This window comes from Taudactylus pleione, unplaced genomic scaffold (genome assembly GCF_031769625.1).
Source record: "Taudactylus pleione unplaced genomic scaffold, aTauple2 ptg000205l, whole genome shotgun sequence".
Taxonomy (NCBI): domain Eukaryota; kingdom Metazoa; phylum Chordata; class Amphibia; order Anura; family Myobatrachidae; genus Taudactylus; species Taudactylus pleione.
In genome coordinates this window covers 6059427-6079754 of record NW_028284607.1, presented here as the reverse complement: position 1 = coordinate 6079754, position 20328 = coordinate 6059427, and the positions used below count along the sequence as shown (strand labels likewise).

Genomic DNA, 20328 nt, shown 5'->3' with positions numbered 1-20328 from the left:
GGGCACACCCCCTATTTAAATATTCAGTAATCGCTGCAGTTTGGTTATGCCTCCATCTCCGCCCAACTACTTCTCCTCTCCAGGCTTCTACTGGGGAGGATTAAGAGAAAGTAGGGGAGTATGGCCTGATGGGCCTAGCGGGTACCCAGGCCAACCATGGAGCAGGAGGAATGCCCCCTTCAACCTAGTATTTTTAAAACTACTTTTAACAAGGAGACGTAACCACGTTTCCCGCTAGCATCCGGTTCTGCTGAATGTCTCAACGTCCCACAAGTGATTGAATGTTCCCTTATTATTAGCTATCTCAATCAACACAACATGACGCTCCTTCCTGTGAAAGAATGCAATTAATTACATGCAAGATATATGACATGCTAGACTGCAGAATGCTACAGTCGTATAACAGTACGACTGTTCGTCAGATCTGTAGCAGATTACATTTAAGTCATATGATCTGTTTGATTTGTTGCACATGACTGTCTGAACAAAAAAAAATGTTTGTGTAGCCTAATCCTTATCTTAAAGCCAGATCGTCCTTTTTCGGAGCAAGGTTATATGAGAAAATCATGCAGCATATTCTTAGTTAAGGTAAGGAGAATAGCTGTATAAATTTGGGAAAGATGGGAAGGAAAACACAAACCCAGATTTTTGAGAGGGGAAATAGACCACTGAAAAGAAAAACTGCCAACCCACTCTAAGGACCACTTGGTTAATCACATGACTATGACCCCTGAATCATACATGCCTACTCTCCCGGGAATCGAGGGAGGCTCCCAATTTTTCGGGTAACCCCCCCGCACCCCCGGAAGAATTGACATATCTCCCGCATCCCGCCCACTTCCTTGTGAAGTGGGCAGGATGGGAACATTTACCTGGAATTTTCAGGTCAGTAGGGAAGGGGTGGGGCTAAATGTAGCAAATCGCGTCATTTAGCCCCGCCCCCTCACGGACCAGCGAATCATTGGGGTTTCTGTAAAGAGGCGGGGCCTAATGCTGTCTATCGTTTGGCCCCGCCCCCGAAGAGGAGAGCAGCAGGTCCCCTCCTGCTGCTCCCGGAAACCTGGCAAGAAATGGGCAAGTATGCCTTGAATGGGCCTTGTTTGGCATTCTTCCAAAAGGAACTAGAATTACAAGAGGTGGTTGTTGCCTACTTTAGCAGTCAGTGCTGCCGCTCGTAAGTCTATTCTACAGATGTGGATACACCCAGAGCCTCCCACCTTATCCCTCTTCAAAAGAAAATTATTTTATTTGTTTCGTATGGCCTGGGTAGAAGTAGTGCAAGAGAAAGAGATGAAAACTGAAAGATTTTTTGAGATGTGGGAAAGTTTTATTACACCTCCTTCCACAAGTATTCAAACCCAAATTCGAGACTCCTTACTATATACATCCTGGTATCTTTCACGAGAGATGGAGGGTGTGCCACCAATTTCTAACCTGGAGTGAGCCTGGGAGAGGGGTGGGAGGGGGGGGGATTGAACGAGCAAATTTTCTTTTCTTTTCGTTTAATTTATTTAAATCTCTATTAATAATTGTTGTTGTTTTACTTTGTTCTGTTAAAAAATCAACAATTTATTATGTATGTACTTTAATATTTCAGCAAACCTATTTGCTGTTAGATGTATTTTACATAATGAAAGGCATATTGTTTAACTGTCACCACTACCGACTTTATCATTATGCCTTATGTCATAATTGTTTACTGGGTCCAACTGTTTTTGACCTCATCCATATAAATTTGTATTGTAAGCTATGTTTATGATTATTGTGCATTGCTTCAATAAAAATATATATTAAAAAAAGAAAAAAACTGCCAACCCACCCCACAGGGTCTGCCTATAAAAACGCTAATGCATTTTAGACATGCTGATTAAGAAACTGGAGATGGAATAAAAGTCTTTGACCACTTGCCTGGTGTGTTTGCTTCAGATGCGACTACGCCAGACTGGGCTATAACTGACATGGTCGCATCTGATGCAACCAGTCAGAAAATGCGCAATAGGCGGCTCCAGGAAGCTAATCTTCCAGCAGCCGCCTATATCAGAGGGACCTGCTGGTCCCCCTGTATCCGCAGCTCCCCCTCCTTTGTGTCCCGATCACTGCTTGCCACAGAAATCGGGCCCCCAGCGGCACACCCCTTCCAGCGCGGCTGCAAGGGCAGCCGTGACTTCCGTAGAAGCTGCAGCCGCACTGCTACTGTGTCTCAATCACTGTGGCCTGCAGTGATTAGGAAGCGGGCTTCAACCCTCCTGGTGCGGCTTCAATGAAAGCAGCAGCCGCGGTTTCTGGTAGCTGCCACGGCTTATGCACTGTGTCTAGCAGTGTTAATTTGTTGCCGAAAATTTTGACTAAAAGTAACCGTCGACTACGTATTTTTATAGGACTATATTGTAACAATAACGATAATATAAATGTTTTAATAATGAAAATTACGTCATAATCTGTGTTCAAATTTAAATAAACGACAATGGCCCTCATTCAGAGCTGTACGCTCTGAGCAGAGCGCACGCTCTGAATGAGGGCCGCCCTCCATAAAAATGGAGCGTCCTCCTGGACGCTCGTATAGCTGTGGGTCACCACCCACAGCCTATACGAGCGTGCAGTTTGATGGCCGCGATGGTCGTGACCATCGCGACCATCGAAACTGCGAGCCGGAGCCTGCGGTTGAGGTTTTCAACCGCAAGCCCCGGAGTGATTTTGGCTCTATCAGAGCCAAAATCACTCCCACTGACATCACTAGTGATGTCAGTGGGCCGGCTTCTGACGGGAGGCGTTCCCGTGGGAACGCCCCCGTCAGGGAGGCACGCCCCCGGCACGCCCACCAAAGGGTGGCGTGCTGTCAATCAACATCGACAGCACGCCCCCTTTGATCAGACACAACGAGCGAAGGACTTTCCTTCGCTCGTCGCGTCTGGCGCATGCGCACGACGAAGCTCCCTCCGTCGTGCGCATGCTCAGTGCAGAACATCGACCCACTTGCGAGCGGACAGCCGCTCGCGAGTGGGTCTGAATCAGGGCCAAAGACTACTAAATTTAAAATCCTTATTAAAATGAACATGATAATACATACACTACATTATATTTTTGAAGATGGGTTATTTTAATTTTTTAAAGAACAAGTAAAGGCATTAATTTGTATATGATATATGGAAGGAGTACGATTCTCACTCAGCCTACTGAGCCTAGATTACTAAACACATAGGTAAAGGTATGCTGACTGCAAGTTCTCAAGGAAATTTTAGAGAAAAGTTTTTCGGTAAAATCCATTACATTGTCACTAAACTGTTTGCCAAAATGATGACTTAAACATTGACTAAGATTAGACTAAAATTAAAAATTAGGTCTACTGACTAAATCTTGACTAAAACAAAGCAAAAAAATAAAGAGACTTTAAACCAACAACAATTTTAAATAAGCAACTAAGACTGAAACTAAACTTAAAATTCTTGTCAAAATTACCACTTGTGTCCAGACAGCGACACCCCGTTCCCAGCGCAGCTGAAAGGGCAGCAGTCACTTCAATGAAAGCAACAGCCACGGCTGCTGCGCTGTGTCCTGCCGGCGGGACCTCCACCCATTCCTTTCAGATTCTCTACTGCTGTGTCTGCACTAGAAGCAGACAGCAGCTCCACCTCTGCCCCCCATGTGCCCGATCACTGCTGGTCACAGTGATCAGGTACTGTTTATAGACAGTGGGGTCATTCCAATTAGGTGCGAATTGCGAGTAGCGAGTTTGGTTTTTGAAACTTGCAGACTTCACAAGAATGAACGCTCCCGAGAATTCTCCAATCCAATGATTGGATCCAATGAGGGGTGCGAATTGACTGCCAAATGAGATGTGAGAGAAGTGCAGAAAAAAGTGGGGAGACCATCCTGGACCTCCCAAAATTGCTAAGTTTGTTAGAAGGACCGTATAGAATGCTGTTTGTGGGCATTAGGAAGGTACTGCCGGTTTTTAAACCAAATGGCTGATTTGTGCTTTTTAAAAAAAAAATGCCAAAAAATTATAAAAAGCAAACTTTTTTCGTTTAGTCTCAAACGAATTAAATGAAAAAAAAAAAAGTAGGAAAAAAGGTGATTTTGGAGTACTTTTAGGGCACCGTGAACAATTGTAAATAAATTATATAAAAAAAATATATATATATGTTTCAATTAAAAAAATATTGTAATTACATTTGAGGTGCCTAAACTAACGAAAAAGTTGATTTTGGGGTAATTTGAGGGCATTTTTTTTAACCCCAAAAAATGACATGTAATTATTGGACTAATTAAGCTAATTTGAAACTTCCAATTGTCTAATTAGTCATTAGGGGGGGTTCAAAGGGGTTCAACACACCCTGGACCTGATTCAGACCCGCTCACTAAGGTGCGCTCGCTCTGAGCGATTTTTGACCATCTGCGCATGCGTATAATTCGCAGTGCGCATGCGCAAGGCACTCGTTGCGATCTGATTTTGGTTGCTCGTAAGCCACTATCAGGTCGTTGCTTTGAGTGACATATAGTGCCATTTGTGGGTGGTAGCAGGGGAAGGTGCTTGTGAACGGGGGAGTGGATGTGCGAATGCAGGCGTGTCAGGCTGCCAAAACGCTGTTTAAAGGGCGTGCATAATTAGTAAAGTAGCATCATTGTACACGTCACCTGCATGTATTTCAGCCAGCACTGATCGCTGTGCTTGTGGCAGGCTAAGGCAACCCCAAGGGCTGCGAGCAGCTCCGATGGCTCTCAATGGTCCCGATTAATCCTTCATTTCCCAGAGATGACGGGTGTTGCGAGTGGCAAGGGGGCATTTTTAGACATTTGCGAGCGCACTTTGCCATAGCTCGCTAAAACATAGTGGGCGTCCTTAAGCGACGCAGTGCAAGCACTTCATTTAAATATCCGGCCCCTTTTTGCCAGCGAGTGGCCGCAACTTGCGATCAGGTCTGAATGAGCTCCTGAATGTAGAAAAGCATAACAAAATGTTGAAGAACCAGGAAATAACAATAGCTGTAGAAGAGGAAGGTGGACACAAATACAGTGGATAAGTGACCGCAGAGGCTGTGGGTTTCTGAAAAACACTAACATAGACTCAATTAAACCGAAATACTTGGCAAGCAGCCATAGGAAGTAAAAGCTGGACAAGTAAGCAGGCTATAATGGAGGGACCAACACCAATCATCCCACAGCGTCCAAGTGAGAAACCGAAGAGGACTGAAAGAAATCCAGGAAACGTTTTTGTAGTGGTGGAAGAGTTAAAATGCTTTCTGATGTGATAGATCTGGAGTTTAGCAGGGTAGAGAACGGTAAAACGGATGCCAGCGTGTTAAAGACTACTGCAGACTGAGGAGAACTCTTGGTGTTTCATTGCAACTTGGTATGAAAAGTCCCGGAAAAGGAGAAGCTTATCACCATTGTGGGTAAGGCCAGGATGTTTGCAATAGGTTTCCAGGAGATGGATCTTGTTGGCATAATTGAGGATGCACACTATAATAGGTATTGGTCGGTTCTGGTCAGAAGAGCATTCTGGGCCTATTTGGTGAACACATTCGACCACCATAAGTTTTGGGCAGCCAAGTTCTCTGTGGAGCAAAAGCATGACAAAGTGGTCCCTCGGTGTCACAGCTTCAGACAAGCCAATAATACAAACAATGTTCCTCCGATTACAGTTTTCTATATCCTTCATTTTATCTTGCAAGGATGAAATGGTAAGTACCCAAAAGCGGATCAGAGACTGAGCTTCTGCCAGCTCGTCCTCTACGGTGGAAATATGCTGTTCCACCTCATCATGTCGATGAGAATGGTGGGTGAATTGCATCATAGCAGAGTTGATGTATTCTTTGAGGCCCGCTAGTTTGGTGTCCAATAAAGGGGAGAGCAGGTCATAAAGTTTCTGAGCCTTATATGTGTACAGTGGTACAGACCCAAGGCAATCATTGATCCTTTCCGGGAATCCGTCCTAAATGGAGAGGAAAGGGGGCTGGTAACACTTGCTGTAGGTGCAGGCTTGTCTTTTGCTCTCAGACTGGCTCCCCCTAGGACCATAAGGCTGACTGGCTACAAACATGTCTATAATGCAGTGGCAATAATAGGGAGCAGGGGGGCTCCTCACAAACAGAGTGTAAGTGTAGTCAAATACCCAACAGAAGTGCAGAGAGGTGGAGGTAATCACATAAAAGATGTCCCCCAGAGACAAGGAATGCATTTCCCCAGCAAATGTGCCAAGTAGTCTGGAAACAGGGCCCCTGAAATCAGTGCAACATGCGACACCAGAAGAATACAGGGAATGCCGACGTCAGAGGAAAGACAGCGATGAAGGCTGTCCACCTAAGGAATAGTCAGGAGTGGTCAGGGAGCCCCAAAAAGTACCTGGAGATGGAATCAGTGTCAGATCCTCAGCTGGGAAATCCAGGCTCCAGAGCTAGTTTTCATTTGTTAAACAAAACAAATACACAAGAAAAATGATGAACAAAGAACCTTATTTCTTTACATACTTAAATATAAATTATCCTGGCAATTGACCATTGTGTGCGGTACCTAAAGCAGGAGCTGCAAATATGGGTTATGCAGGGCAAACCAAAGTAGTTTGAGGAGCTTGCGGTAGCCCTTGACCAATATTACGCCCTGGGACATATGGCCCAGAGAGCAGAGAAGGTTGCCAGGCCTATATTCAGAAAAGAATCAGCACACGATGTAGGCAGAGAGTGGAAGGTGACCCCAGAAGGATGCTTTAAGTGTGGTGAACCGGGGCACTTTCAGAGGAATTGTCCAAATCATCAGGAACTGAAGGATTGTTCAACATGGCGACAGGGCCCCACATTCCTTGTCTGTGTGACCATGTCCTCATGCCTGTATATCCGCCTATTGTTCAGAGTGCCAGTCCTGATAGAGCAATAGGCAGTGTTGACTTTGATGGATTAAAGCAGTGAAGCTACTCTGGTATCCAGCACTCTAGTACCAGAAGGACTGATGGACCAGCTGCCGACCAGTAAAGGTCCTGTGTGTCCACGGGGGCACTGAGGAATATGACCGTGAAGGGACAAATGGTGCAAGTGATAGTGGCAATAGCACCAAGGTACCGTATCCCCTTATTCTAGGGCAAGACTTTCTCCTGTTCTGGGAGATTATACTCGAGCGGCTCGGTCCGGACATGCCAACAAGTGAATTACCTGCCGGACGACTGACCCTATATGATCCTGTTGCTGACATTCCGGAACCGGGGGAAGAAATCAGAAAGCAGCAAGCTCTGGAGCCTGAGTGCCAGGCTTTGGCTGCAATCAGACCAGTGTCGCCTACCAGAAAGCGTGAAGAAGACCTGCTTAGAAAAGGATGTGAGGTAGCAGAAACCTGGCCAGCTGGTGGAGAAGAATGGTCTACTGTGTCCAGGACTGTGACACTCCAAGACTTTATTAGAGACCAATTAAAGGACTCTGCATTGACGAATACCTATAAAAATGTTGTGGAGATCAATGAAGTGTGGAAGGCTGGAGGACTGGCTAAAAGAAAGCCATACTTTAGAATAGAAGGGGACCTGCTATGGAGAGTAGTGGTAGTTCAAGGGAAAATAGTAAAACAGCTTGTGGTGCCACGGGTACATGTTCCTTTGATATTGGCAGTGGCCCATGTACACCCCAAGGGAGGGCATTTGGGAGAGGAGAAAACTCTCAATTGGCTACTCCAGAGGTTTTACTTGCCAGGCATCCAACATGACAGTTAGGAGATGCCAAAATTGCACAGTCTGCCAACAGACCGTACCTAGACCTAATTATAGAGTTTCCCGGGTACCCCTTCCTATAGCCCCAGATTTAAAGGTGAAGCAACACTTAAAGGGGGCACTGGGGCAACAAAAGAGGTGTTCTGATACCAAAGCCTCCATACAATCCTATAACAAGGAGACAAGGGGTTTGAGCAGATGCCCATTCAAAAGTGCAAATGGTGTGCACATGCGCTAGGCCCTTAGGAAGTGATAGAGTTTCGTAAGCCCTTCCGTCCTCGACCCCCATCTCAACAGATTACAGTGGGAGGTAATGGGAAAATGAAAACCGGGGTTACCCAAAATAATGCTGATGTCCGGCCATGGAGGTTTGCGCTGCAAAGAGTAACTGAGTTGCCAAAGTTGGCAAAACTAAGTGAGAGGGAGTTGGGAATAGGAAAATCCTTTTCAGTTTCAGTTTAAGGGTCCGCTTTACCAAGCATGGCGAAGCTAAGAGGAAGGGTATGTGGCAAAGAGGGTTCTTTGCTATGTTCTGCTATAAAACACATGACTCATTCCCTGGGTGAAGATGTTGTTCCCTGCTGGATAGCTTTAAAACACAGCTGCTCCACATGGGTCTGATTGGTGTGTGTCTGTGTGAAACATAAAGAATTCTGGGAGTCAGGGGGAAGGTGCTCCTAAAGCTGAATTAGTCAGCCAGTTGATAGAGAGCTGGTAATGTTAGCTTAGTGTCAGGGAGCCATATGCTGTTTGGGAAATGTGAAGATGTAATATTTTCATCAGTAAAAAGCCATCTGACAAGGACAAATGCTGTCAAGAGCGTTTCTTTGTAAGGACAATCTTACAATATACGTAACTAGCTGCAGTACCGGCTCCGCTTGGGTGGAAGTCAGTGATCTGTCTCTCCCTAGGCAGCCAACTCTCTCCCTCAGTGGGCTGCAATCTGGTGATCTCTACCACTTGGACACCAGCTCTGTTGTACTGATCCACACCACCTACACAGGAAGCAACTCCAGGGACTTGTACTGAGCTGGCCCCTCTGTTCTCTTCAGTGACTGCCCTCTGGTATTCTTGTCACTGAGGACAGTGCTACAGCCTCCCCAGATGACAGGGACCTCCACAGATCACCACACATAACGGGTCCCAGCTGGTACACCAGCGCTTTTGTAATGGGTCTCCTCAGGTGGCAGCTGCCCTCTTTACTGCAGGCTCTGGACCCTCTCACTGCTCACAGCAAATGCGCCTCTGCGTAGTATAGGGCTGAAAATAATTTAGAATTGCTGAGATCAGTGCAGGGGACCCCTCCCTGTTTGAGCTTTGCCCAAAACCCCCTGACCGATCAGGATGAGCCTAAAACCTGCCTTGGAAAATTACGTACACAATTGTGAAAACCGCATTTATTGCAATAAGACAACCAAAAAAAAACAGACCTTCTTATTTCTAAGATAATATAAATAGATAAAGATAGATAGATATTTCACACTAGCTGAAGTACCCAGAATTTTTGTGGTTTAAATCTTCAAGTTATTAAGTTTTATTATGTGATGCCGTCCAAATCCATCCAGTGTAAGGCCCAGAACAGGCTCCTGGGTCAAAGTTTTGCCCAGCACACTCCGCTGTGAGGTCTGACTGTGGGGATTGGTACGGGATGCCAGCGCACAGGATCCTGGTGGTCAGAATACCGATGCTGGCATCCCGACAAGGTTAGAATATCGACACTTGTCGGTCAGTATTCTAACCCTCCCCCTCTCCCTACCATTACCCTCGCTACCCATTACTTAACCCTAACCCTCCCCCTAGTGCCTAACCCTAACCCTCCCCCCAACCCTGCTACTTACCTGCGGGATTCCAGCGACGGCACTCTGACCACCGGAATCCCCGGGGTCGTGATATTGACCGCATCCCCTGATCGGGACCCCAACCAAAGTTATGCACAGCATATACAAACAGGAGATCTGACCGGGGCCTCAACCCCCTAAAATGTCTTCTGAGATCCAGTGTGTAGTTTTTGTCCTAATCCATCCAGGGGTAGGCTCAGAACAGGCTACCCGGGTCTAAACAGGTTCCCTGGGTCAAGTTTTGCACGGCGCACTCCACCGTGAGGTCTTACTGGGACCCCAACCACTCCATTGGGCATCTCAGACCAATTGCCACTCTGTGAAGTTTTCATTCAATCCATCCCGTTGAAAAGGCTACCTGGGTCAAAGTTCTGTCCACCGTCCCCGGGTCAAAGTTCTGTCCAGTGTACACCAACGGGAGGTCCGATCGGGACCTCAACACCCCAGTGTGTCTTCTGGGATCTAATGTTACCACTCTGTGAAGTTTTCTTCCAAAACCATCCAGTGGAAGGCTCATAACAGGCTTCCCGGGTCAAAGTTCTGGTCAGCGTACACCAAGGGGAAATCCGACCGGGACCCTCACCCCCCCTAAAATCTGGCCAGGATCCAACTGGACCACCTCACGTGGTTTTATCTCAATTGGTGCAGGGGTGTCCAAATGCATAACCACACAGGCAAGCAAGCAAACAAACAGACCAATTAATTTTATATATAAGATGTATATAACAAATATACACACTATATTTACATATATTCATCTTCAACCAGCGGGGAGATTCAGCAGGTCACTGATGGGGGTGGGACCGGGCACTTTGCGTTGTTAACAGTCAAAGTGATGCGATTCTCTTCGCGTCAAATTGGCCCTGTCCCATCCTTGGATACCAGTGAATTGTGTCATTATGCCACAAGGGGACAGGGCTCCAATCAAGGGCCGTGGCCTCAGTCTGTCAGGGGAGTTTTCGTTACTCAGAAACTTCCACTGCGTGTGCCAATGGTAGGATTGGGGTTACCATTAGGGTTACCACTAAGTTTAGGGTTAGGCTTACATTAAAAACACAGGGAGCACTCTTGAAAAATTATTATGTGTAAGGACACATATAAGAAATAATATACTAGTCATAGCCACATAAAAGGTGTGAGGCATAGTGGCATACAGTTCTTGATAGTAAAACAATTTATATCAACTCAAGATATCTGTATATACATATGATAACTATAGACTTGTGCGTCTCACATGAACAATAGGGAAAGTAATGGAATCATCTTTAGAAAAATAAATAATTATTGACCATATAGAGGGCCTGATTCAGAGGCGTTCGCAAATAGCGAGCGCTTGCTCTGAATCAGGGCGGCCTGTTTTTTTTTTGGGCCGGCCTCCAGGCCGCTCACTAAGCTGTGGGTGGCCAGGTGATAGTCGCGACCATCGGGCTTGCGACGAGACCCTTGTGATAGGGTCTCATCCATCGCAAGCCCCAGTGAACTCCATGCTCTAATAGAGCAGGAAGTTCACTACTGACATCACATGTGATGTCAGTAGGGCCGCCCCCAAACGGCAGGCGTTCCTTTGGGAACACCTCTGTTTGGCCAGCCACCCCCCCGACCCGCCTACAAAATGGGGCAAGCTGTCGATCAACATCGACAGCCGCGCCGTTTTGCTGCGAGCCTCGAACGAGTTAAGTTCTCACTCGCTCCGGGGCACGTGCAGTGCGCACGCAGCGCACTGCCTGGCCATCAACCAGCTTGCGAGCGCTATGCGCTCACGAGGGGTCTGAATCAGGCCCAGAGTCCTAACAATTTACAAGATCCAAGGCAGGGTGGAGTTCCGGATGGAAGATCATGTTGAATCTACTGGATCAGATAACCAAAGCTATACACCTCAGTGAATCAATGAATATAACTCACTTAAATGTTCGCAAGGGATTTGCATGCCTCCCAACATTTACTTAATGGGAATAGGGACAATTGGGAGGTGTTCTGCTGCACACGCATCAACAGGGGAGAGTTGCCATGAGTCAATATAAAATACCTTCCAGACTGATTGGGGCCAAGCTCTCCCAATTTAAGGGCCATATTAACACCACATAAAAATAGGATCACCATCATGACAGCACAATGATGACCTGTCGCCCACTTGGCTACATAGGCAGCCATAAATCCTACGTATTCAAATTGTATTTCTATTTGCCTCACAAAATTATGCATTTTTATGTTTTTAGTGACAAATTAGGGCTGATAGTATGGGGGGTATACACACCCACATACAACTCCTTCACTTCTCACAATAGGTCCTTGATCATTTTCAGCTCCAGGCCCATGTGATCCTTAATCTGCCCAAACTAGAACGACAGCTAGTGTTTGTCTGGTTTGAAGGAAAATCTGGTAATATATGGGAGCAAATGACAATTGATCATTTGCTACCAAACAATGAAAAAAATGGACAAAAACAGTTGTTCAGACCAACGGGTTAATTAAACGGCTTCAACCAACTTATCTGAATGATCGTTTTTGTCTGTCAATTATCCCAGATCCATAATGCACAGGTCTTCAAATGAAAGCCTTCGTCTTGACCTGTTTGCACATTCAATGCCTTTAAACAGATTTGAAGAGATTCTCTGGTACCTTCATTTTGTAGCCAATTATTCTCTACAGCCAGGAAATGAAGACAACCTTGTCAAAATTCGTCCGTGTTAGACAAACTGAAGGCATCCTTTAGTGGAGCATTTGATCCTGAAGAGTTTCAGTCTGTTGATGAACAAACCATTCCCTTCAAGGGCCATCAATCCATCAAACAGTACATTCTCAAGAAACCCCAAGCCATGGGGTTTGATGACGTGGGTGAGAGCAGGAACATCTGGGTACATGTATAGGTTTGAGATGTATCAGGGAACAAGTAGAGACAGGGCTGAACTTAATGTGTGCGGATGTGGTTCTTCGCTTGTGTGATGACACACAAAGCAAAAATCACAAGATCTTTTTTGATAACCTGTTATATATCATTCCTTTTCTCCAGAAGTTACGCAACCAGGTCATCTATGCAACAGGTACATGTAGAACTAACAGGCTAATGGGAGCACAATCAAAGTTGAAGAGTGAGAAACAGCTGAAAGTAGAAGGAAGACATGCATCAATAGTTGTTACCAATGGTTAAAACATCACCATTACACGATGGCTAGTCAGTTCAGTGATTCATGTTGCATCGTCCAGTGCGGGTATGCAGTCACAAGATTCTGCCCAAAGGTGGAGCAAAAAAGAAAAGGAAGTGATCCACATCCCTCGACCATTTGCTGTTAAACTGTATAAAACGCACATGGGGGGGAGTGAATCTCATGGATTAGCGTGTGGCAATGTAGACACACAGGCGCAAAAACAGGAGATGGTGCATTCGGGTGTTCTTTCACTGTCCTGATGTGCCTTGTGTAAACAAATGGTTGCTGTATCCAATGTCTGGATTCAATGACAAGAAACACTTGGATTTCAAAGCATCAATTGCTCGAGCATAGGTAAGTCCTGGCTCTATGGAGCAATGTCTAAGAGGAAGACCAGGTGAGGCACCACCGTTAAAGCGCAGGGCAGTGTCAATGGGTCAATGTGGGAAATCACTGGCCAAAGCTTACAAATGCAAAACATGCTAATAAGTCCATGGTGCAGGTTGTACACGTAAAACTAAGTACATCTGCATGCAGTGTCTTGAGCCTTTGTGTCCAGGGTGCTTCTCCAACTTTGCCTGCCCAACTTTTCACAGACATTGCATGTTTTTGATGCGGAAACTTATCGTGCGTTTCCCCGCTTTCCACCGTATTCAATTTCAAAACAGGCGAAAACGACAAGAGGCGAATGCAGAACAGGCGGAAAGTACTGTCAGACTTGGGGAAATCAGCCTTACCCCCCCAAAAAAGATGCACTAACATTGGGGATCAAATGCACTTACATTGGGGATCAATGTAGAAGTGTTCCAATAGCCCTAATAAAACTAATTGGGGTACTGAAGTTGTTTAAAATCCTTGTTATTAGCATCCTTGCAAAAGTGTGGAAGAATGGCATTAAGCAGTATATTTTGGTGAAAATAAGTAGTCCTATCAAATTTAGGTGCTTGAAAATGGGTACTAGCATATTTTAATGTCTCTAAAGTGAAGTTTTAGAAAAGTGAAATTCCTCCGTCATACAAGCACCTGCAATCCCAAAAACACTTGGCCCTTTCTTAGAGCACCCCCAGAAGCTTATTTTGCTAGTTTTTGAAGTTGTCCCCCACTTTTGTCATTTTCACCCCCAACTGCAAACGTGTTTTTTGCGGGGATCCTGGAATTTTTTATTCTTTTTTGGGTGAATTGTCCTTTGAGGGGATGTACCAAGGGTTTTGAGTGGTTTCCCAACATCTGCACCCCAAAATATAGATTTTACATTTTTTTCACCTGCTAGTCTGTGGAGAAAAAGTATCACCGATTTCAGTGCCTTGACTTTCCGCTTAGGCGAAAACGGAATGGAATTGAATACGGAGTTAAAAAAGGCAAAATTATCGCTAAAAACCACGCGAAAATGGCTTTTCGCTTCTACAGTAATTGACTATGGCCCCAAGCGTTAAAATCAGTCAAACTGAGTTCATGAAAAAGGCTAAGGTATGAAGCAAACTCAGAAGTAAACAAGAATGGCCCTGATTCAGAGCCGGACGCTCTGACCAGAGCGCTCGCTCTGAATCAGGGCCCACCTCCATTAATTTGGAGCGTCCTCCTGGACGCTCGTATAGCTGTGGGTCACCACCCACAGCATATACGAGCATGCAGGATGATGGTCGCGATGGTCTTGACCATCGCGACCATCGAAACTGCGAGCAAAAGCCTGCGGTTGAGTTTTCAACCGCAAGGCCAGGAGTGATTATGGCTCTATCAGAGCCAAAATCACTCCCACTGACATCACTAGTGATGTCAGTGGGGCCGGCTTCAGACGGTAGGCGTTCCCTTGGGTACGCCTCCGTCTGGCAGGCACGCCCCCGGCACGCCCACCAAAGGGGGCGTGCTGTCAGTCATCATCGACAGCACGCCCCCTTTGATGAGACACTCCGAGCGAAGGAAAGTCCTTCGCTCGTCGGGTCTCGTGCATGCGCACGACGGAGCTCCCTCCGTCGTGCGCATGCGCAGTGGGGACCATCGACCCACTTGCGAGCGGACAGCCGCTCGCGAGTGGGTCTGAATGAGGGCCAATATTTGTGTTATAAATACTGAGAACAGAATTGTTTCTGGATGAATATATCCATAAATAGGCATAAAAAATTTATTGTTTTCAATTTAGAGAATTTTTTGTTTCTGGAGAAAAAAAAAATACAGTAAGCAACATGATAAGAACAAAATGGATCCATACCAGACATTTGTTTCTTTCTTTTTTTTTAAATTGAACTTGCATTTAAAAATATTGCATTAGGTTATCATAATTCATGCATGAAAGGGTTAATCAGTAAAATTATTTCCTGATATAAAGAAATCAGGACACTGTCACGCCTGAGGGTTGGTTTGGGCTTGAACAGGTGTGGGAGGCTGAAGAGGAGACTTGGGAGGTGTGAATAAACCTGGCTTGAGTCAGAACTTCCTCATGTATTGCTGCGAGAAGGTAGAGGAGCTGCAGAGGATGATGGGCCCAAAGGCGAGAACATAATGGAATGTATTTATTAAACAGCAGGTTGCAATGAGAACTGGAGATGATAATACTGAATAAATGAGCAGAATCGGATTGGGGTCGATGTTGATGAAGAACTTGAAGAACTTGATGGATTTGAATCCGATGTTGAATAATTGATGAACTTGATCGGTTTGAGACCGATGATTAAGAATTGAAGAACTTAATTGATAAGAGTCCGATGTTGATGAATTGATGAACTTGATCGGTTGGGACCGATGTTGATGAATTGATTAACTTGATCGGTTGGGACCGATGTTGATGAATTGAAGAACTTAATTAATATGAGTCCAATGTTGAAAGCATTGGATGAGATCAATGGTTGGAGGTATCGGCTAGAACTGATTGTGGCTGTAACTGTAAGAACAAGTCTCAGGGCCTGATTCAGTTAGGAACGCAGTTGCTTATATGCACACAATCGGCCGATTGTTGCATACTGCGCATGCATATGCATTGCAGTGAGCGTGCGCAAACTAGCCATTGCAGAGTTATTGACAGGAAGTGCACTTTTAGCTGCCGTTTCTTGGGCGTGCATAACTTAGCCACTGCAACGGCATACGCAGCTTGTGTACTCACTGCATGTGAGACAAGGTTAGCAATTTCTGAGTAAGGTCAGACCTGTTGTAATTGTGCATGAGGAGCTAATGTTACTCAATGTTACCGATGCATACGCAGGAATGCATTGTATTACGGATATGCGAAAGTGCTAGTTGGGCGTCTCCAAGCTGGCTTTGAGTGTCTATACTAGCTTTGCTAGCTAGCATATTTTCACAGCAGACCTGCGTGCGTAATGGCAGCTGCAATCACAATAGCAATCCGTAGTGAATCAGGCCCTGGGACCATTCAGATACAGAGTACCTGGGACCTCAGCACTGAGCTGTAACTTCAGCAAGAAGCGACGTTGTACTAGCAACAGAGACCAGTCTGGAATTGGAATGTATAGGGGAGGATCCCCAGGGCTAGGATGCTGCTATCAGCTGGTCTGGGAGCAGCGCTCTGAGTGGAGGAAGAGCGTCAGGTGACAGAGTCCAACATGGCTGCGCCCATACTGTTGTTTAGGAGGGGACTGGCATGCAGCCTGTGTGCCATCATGCTGGGAAGACACGACAGCTCCATGCTCAGTAATAGGACACTGAGCGGACGGGGCAGGAGCAGCACAGACAGAACTCAGCACCAGCCGGGATCGATGTGCAGAGTGAGCAGACAGTGACGTGCAGTGAGGGCAATGGCTGGGGTGGCACACATGTATAAAAACACAGTTTATATATCAAAACTCTGGAGCATGACAGAGACTATGATAAGGGAGGGAGTATGACAGGGGAGGCTCTGCCTCCCCTGCCTAACCTGACCGCATGTCCCTGATCCTGGACAGGCACTGGAGCGGTAAGAAAGTGGTTTTAATAGTCCGGAGCATGACAGACACCAGAAACCTGAAGCTCTGCTATTTTGGTGTCATCCCCTCCAAATGTTGTCAATCGGTGCAGTCCGCACCCCCTAGTGACACCACTGATTAGAAATACACTGCTTTATTGCTAAGACTTAAGATAGTTCCACACTATAAGGTTTTTATAAATGATGCTAACAACAAGGCCGATTCAGACCGTCAAAAACTATCCCAAAAAGGGCACTATGCACATAAATAGTACACACAACCCAATAATAGTTTAGTTCCAAATAATCCTTTTAACTCCAAATCATCTCATCTCCGTAGGAAACATGCCAATTAAGCAGACATCGGGCCGAGGTTGGGACACACCGCACTTTCTGAACGATACCAAAACATGGGACTGACATAACGTGTGCAGCACACACTATATCAGGAGCAGACCCAATGGGTTTTAGACTGATCGTCAAACCCCATTGCTGTGTACACATTACACAATTATCTGCCCTATATGACAGACATAGCCATGTTGTACTGAGAATTGCATAGTATGTACCCAGGTTTAGAACTAAAGTACAGAAAAACACAACGTTAGTAAATAAATAAATAAACAAACACAAGTTCAAAAACTGCAAGATAAATTGTTCTATAGCTTGTTGTCTGCCATAAATCTATGATACTCGGATTAGACTGTAAAACTAAAGGAAAAAAACAATGCAGGTGTTTAGAATACCAAAGTTATATGCTGGCAGCACAATGAAAGGAATGCAATACAAACAGATTAATAGCACTATGCCAGAGTTCCCATATGGTAATTATTTTTATTGTCAGATACTTTTTATGGCATAAAAGTTGTCTTTTTTCCAGACAATGTTCTAGTTATGCCTGAAAAACATGTTATTGATGCACAAATGTTAACAATAAGCAATTTGTATTGGACACATTTAATGCCACCTTCCACATATTTACAGGGCCTACTCTACAGGATCTTGTCTACCTCTTTAGCTGTCTTTACTTCCCCTTCTCTTCCTCTCCCTGTTATTGTCCCCAAGGCTTTGTCCTTGGTCCCCTTCTATTCTCTCCCTACACTTACTCCCTTGGTGATCTCATTAGCTCTTTCAGCGACAGTCTCCATTACCACCACTATGCTGATGATATGGAAATCTACTTTTCCCCTGACTGCTCCATCTTCTTTGTCATCTACCACTTTCCCTCCTACACTTCTACCTGGATGTCGCAGAGCTTTCTTAAACTTAACATGTTTAAGAATGGGCTTATAGCAAATACACATTCCATTTCCAAAGTTGTGCAGACATTCAATATTCCACGATATGTGGTGTCACGTATGCACCAGGAATACCTCATGGAAGTCATTACCACCCATCGTGGACATCGCAGTGGCTGACCATGGGTGCTTAATGATGGTGACCAGCGGCGTCTGGCCAGAATTGTCCATGTTAACAGACAAGCGACACTGGTTCAAATCACATCCACATTCAATGCAGGAAGTACCGACACATATCCAGCAGCTCAGTGCAGCGCTCTTTAGCTTTCATGGGATATGGGAGCAGATCACCCACCAGAGTGCCAATGATAACATTACGACACTGGACACAGCACAATATAAGCTATTAAAATTCATACTTGTTAAACATTCTTATTGGGTATGTAATGCTTTTTGTCACGACTCTAGGAAAGTTGGCCTCCTGTAATGAATCAGACTCTGCAGGTTGGGACAGTGGTAGCAGAATGAGGAGGTTTCAGATAGGAGAAATAAGATTAGAATCCAAATTAATATAAAGAATACGAGGTTTATTTGAACAAACAGAGGACTTCTGGAAACGATGGGTAGAAATAGAACTAAAAGTCCACGATGAAAGAATATGATAAGCACGTGAGTCTTGAGAATCTGTGACTAGAAGGTTACAGTGTACTTGGAGTAGGACGACTGGTACTAGTGTATGAACTCCACGACAAATAGGACACTAGTCAGATGACACTGAATTATCCTCAATAGACAAATGCAGGAATTCTGAGTCCGATTCACCGGGGTTCGCCCAGCAAGATGAGACGGGGATCCTAGATCAAAGGTATAGAGGTATATCTAGCTAGACTGTGATGACTTTGGCTAGCGATGAGTGTGGGTCTTTGAATACACAAAGGTGCGTTGAACTCCGGGTGTAGTACACTGAGATGCGTCACGGAGATATGGACGGAATGCACAGTTGTGCGTCTATAGGTGCTCCAGATTTGTACCCAAAGCAGCATCTTTAGATCTTTAGGTGTTTCGGGTTTGTACCAAAAGTAGTGTCTTTAGGTGCTTTGGGTTTGTACCCAAAGTAGCGTCTTTAGACAATAGAGCAGAACACGAAGATACATAGGAAGTTCAGGACTTGAAGCTATCAGGAGCCAAATACTAGGACTTGAGAAAACGTTGTACAGGCACTGAATGAACGTCCATGAAGGGTTTATAAAGGCAATGCCTGTCACTGATTGGTGGCTGATTCCCAGCAGACCTGAGAGCTAGATCTGATTGGACGCACCCATGAAACGGTGTCCTCGCTGATGGTATTGGAGGATGACGCATTACTGCACGAGAAGTATCAACACTGGAGCGAGAGTTTGAAAACGATGTGAGCCATGCTCAACGCTAGTGAACCAAAGGCCGGAGGTACGTAATGCCGCTGAGCGGACTTTGCATCGGGACCTGGTGATCACATTCCTAACACTTTTGACCATAAAAAGGCATTAAACCTAGTAAACAAATCTAAAATTGTGGAACCTGCTTAATGGCAAATGGTCAGCTGATTTCCCTGACAATTTTGTATTAGCAGAATTGTTGACCAAAATGGAACTTCCTTTGATTTATCTTCTTTCAGCGACTCTCCAAGAAGTTTATTTTTGCATTATACACAGGGCCTATATCTCATAGGGAATGTAGTTATGAGACCGGCAGGCCCGATGCCGCCGGTCTCAATATCGACAAGGAAATATCGACAAGGGACTTAAGATAGGCGTCAAAATACCGACGCCTATCTTAATCCCAACGCCGGAACATCGAAGGACGCCAGCCCGAATGATGTAAGTCCGGGGCGCCCTTAGCGTTAACCGTGGGGGTGGGGGTAAGTATAGGAAGCGTAGTGGGGTTAGGGATATGTTTTTGGGGGTAGGTTAGGCACCCCCTAAGGGGGAGGGTTAGGCACCCCCAGGGGAGGTTAGGGTTAGGCACTAAGGGGGGGAGGTTTGCGTTAGGAACCATTAAGGGAGGGTTTGGGGGGGAGGAGTAGGAATAGGGTAGTTACCTGCCCTGTCGGGATCTTCTCCCTTCGGGCTGCCGGCGTCGGGACTTCATACCCATTCCTCTCACAGGCCCAACGTATGCACATGGTTGCTGATGTGTCAGGTCAATGCCCCACATGTAAAGCACACAAAGTTTTATTTTTCCTCACAACTTTTGGAGTTGTTCTAAGATTAAAAAGTTTTGGGACAAGGTTCTCATTTTCATAAACACAACATTTTGCCTTCAGCTATGTTTGGACCATTAGCACTTTGATGTGCATATTTTAGTAACTGGACCTCTTTAGCTTCTCTCAAACACTTAATACCTATATTGACAGTTAAAGTCGCAATTGCAAAAAAAGTAATTTTGTTAAACTGTACCTTTAGAAAAGCCCCTTTATTGGATACTGTTAAACTCTTACTGATGAAAACTCTCTACTTTGAATGGCAATCGACTCTGCCGGATGTTGAATTTG

General features: G+C 45.3%; 1 protein-coding gene across 5 annotated transcripts in view; it reads right to left on the bottom strand.

The window, feature by feature from the left end:
- RSPH14 (radial spoke head 14 homolog) overlaps positions 1–20328 on the bottom strand; it is a 218354-nt gene that overhangs the window by 52924 nt on the left and 145102 nt on the right. The gene's annotated exons all lie outside the window — the stretch shown is intronic.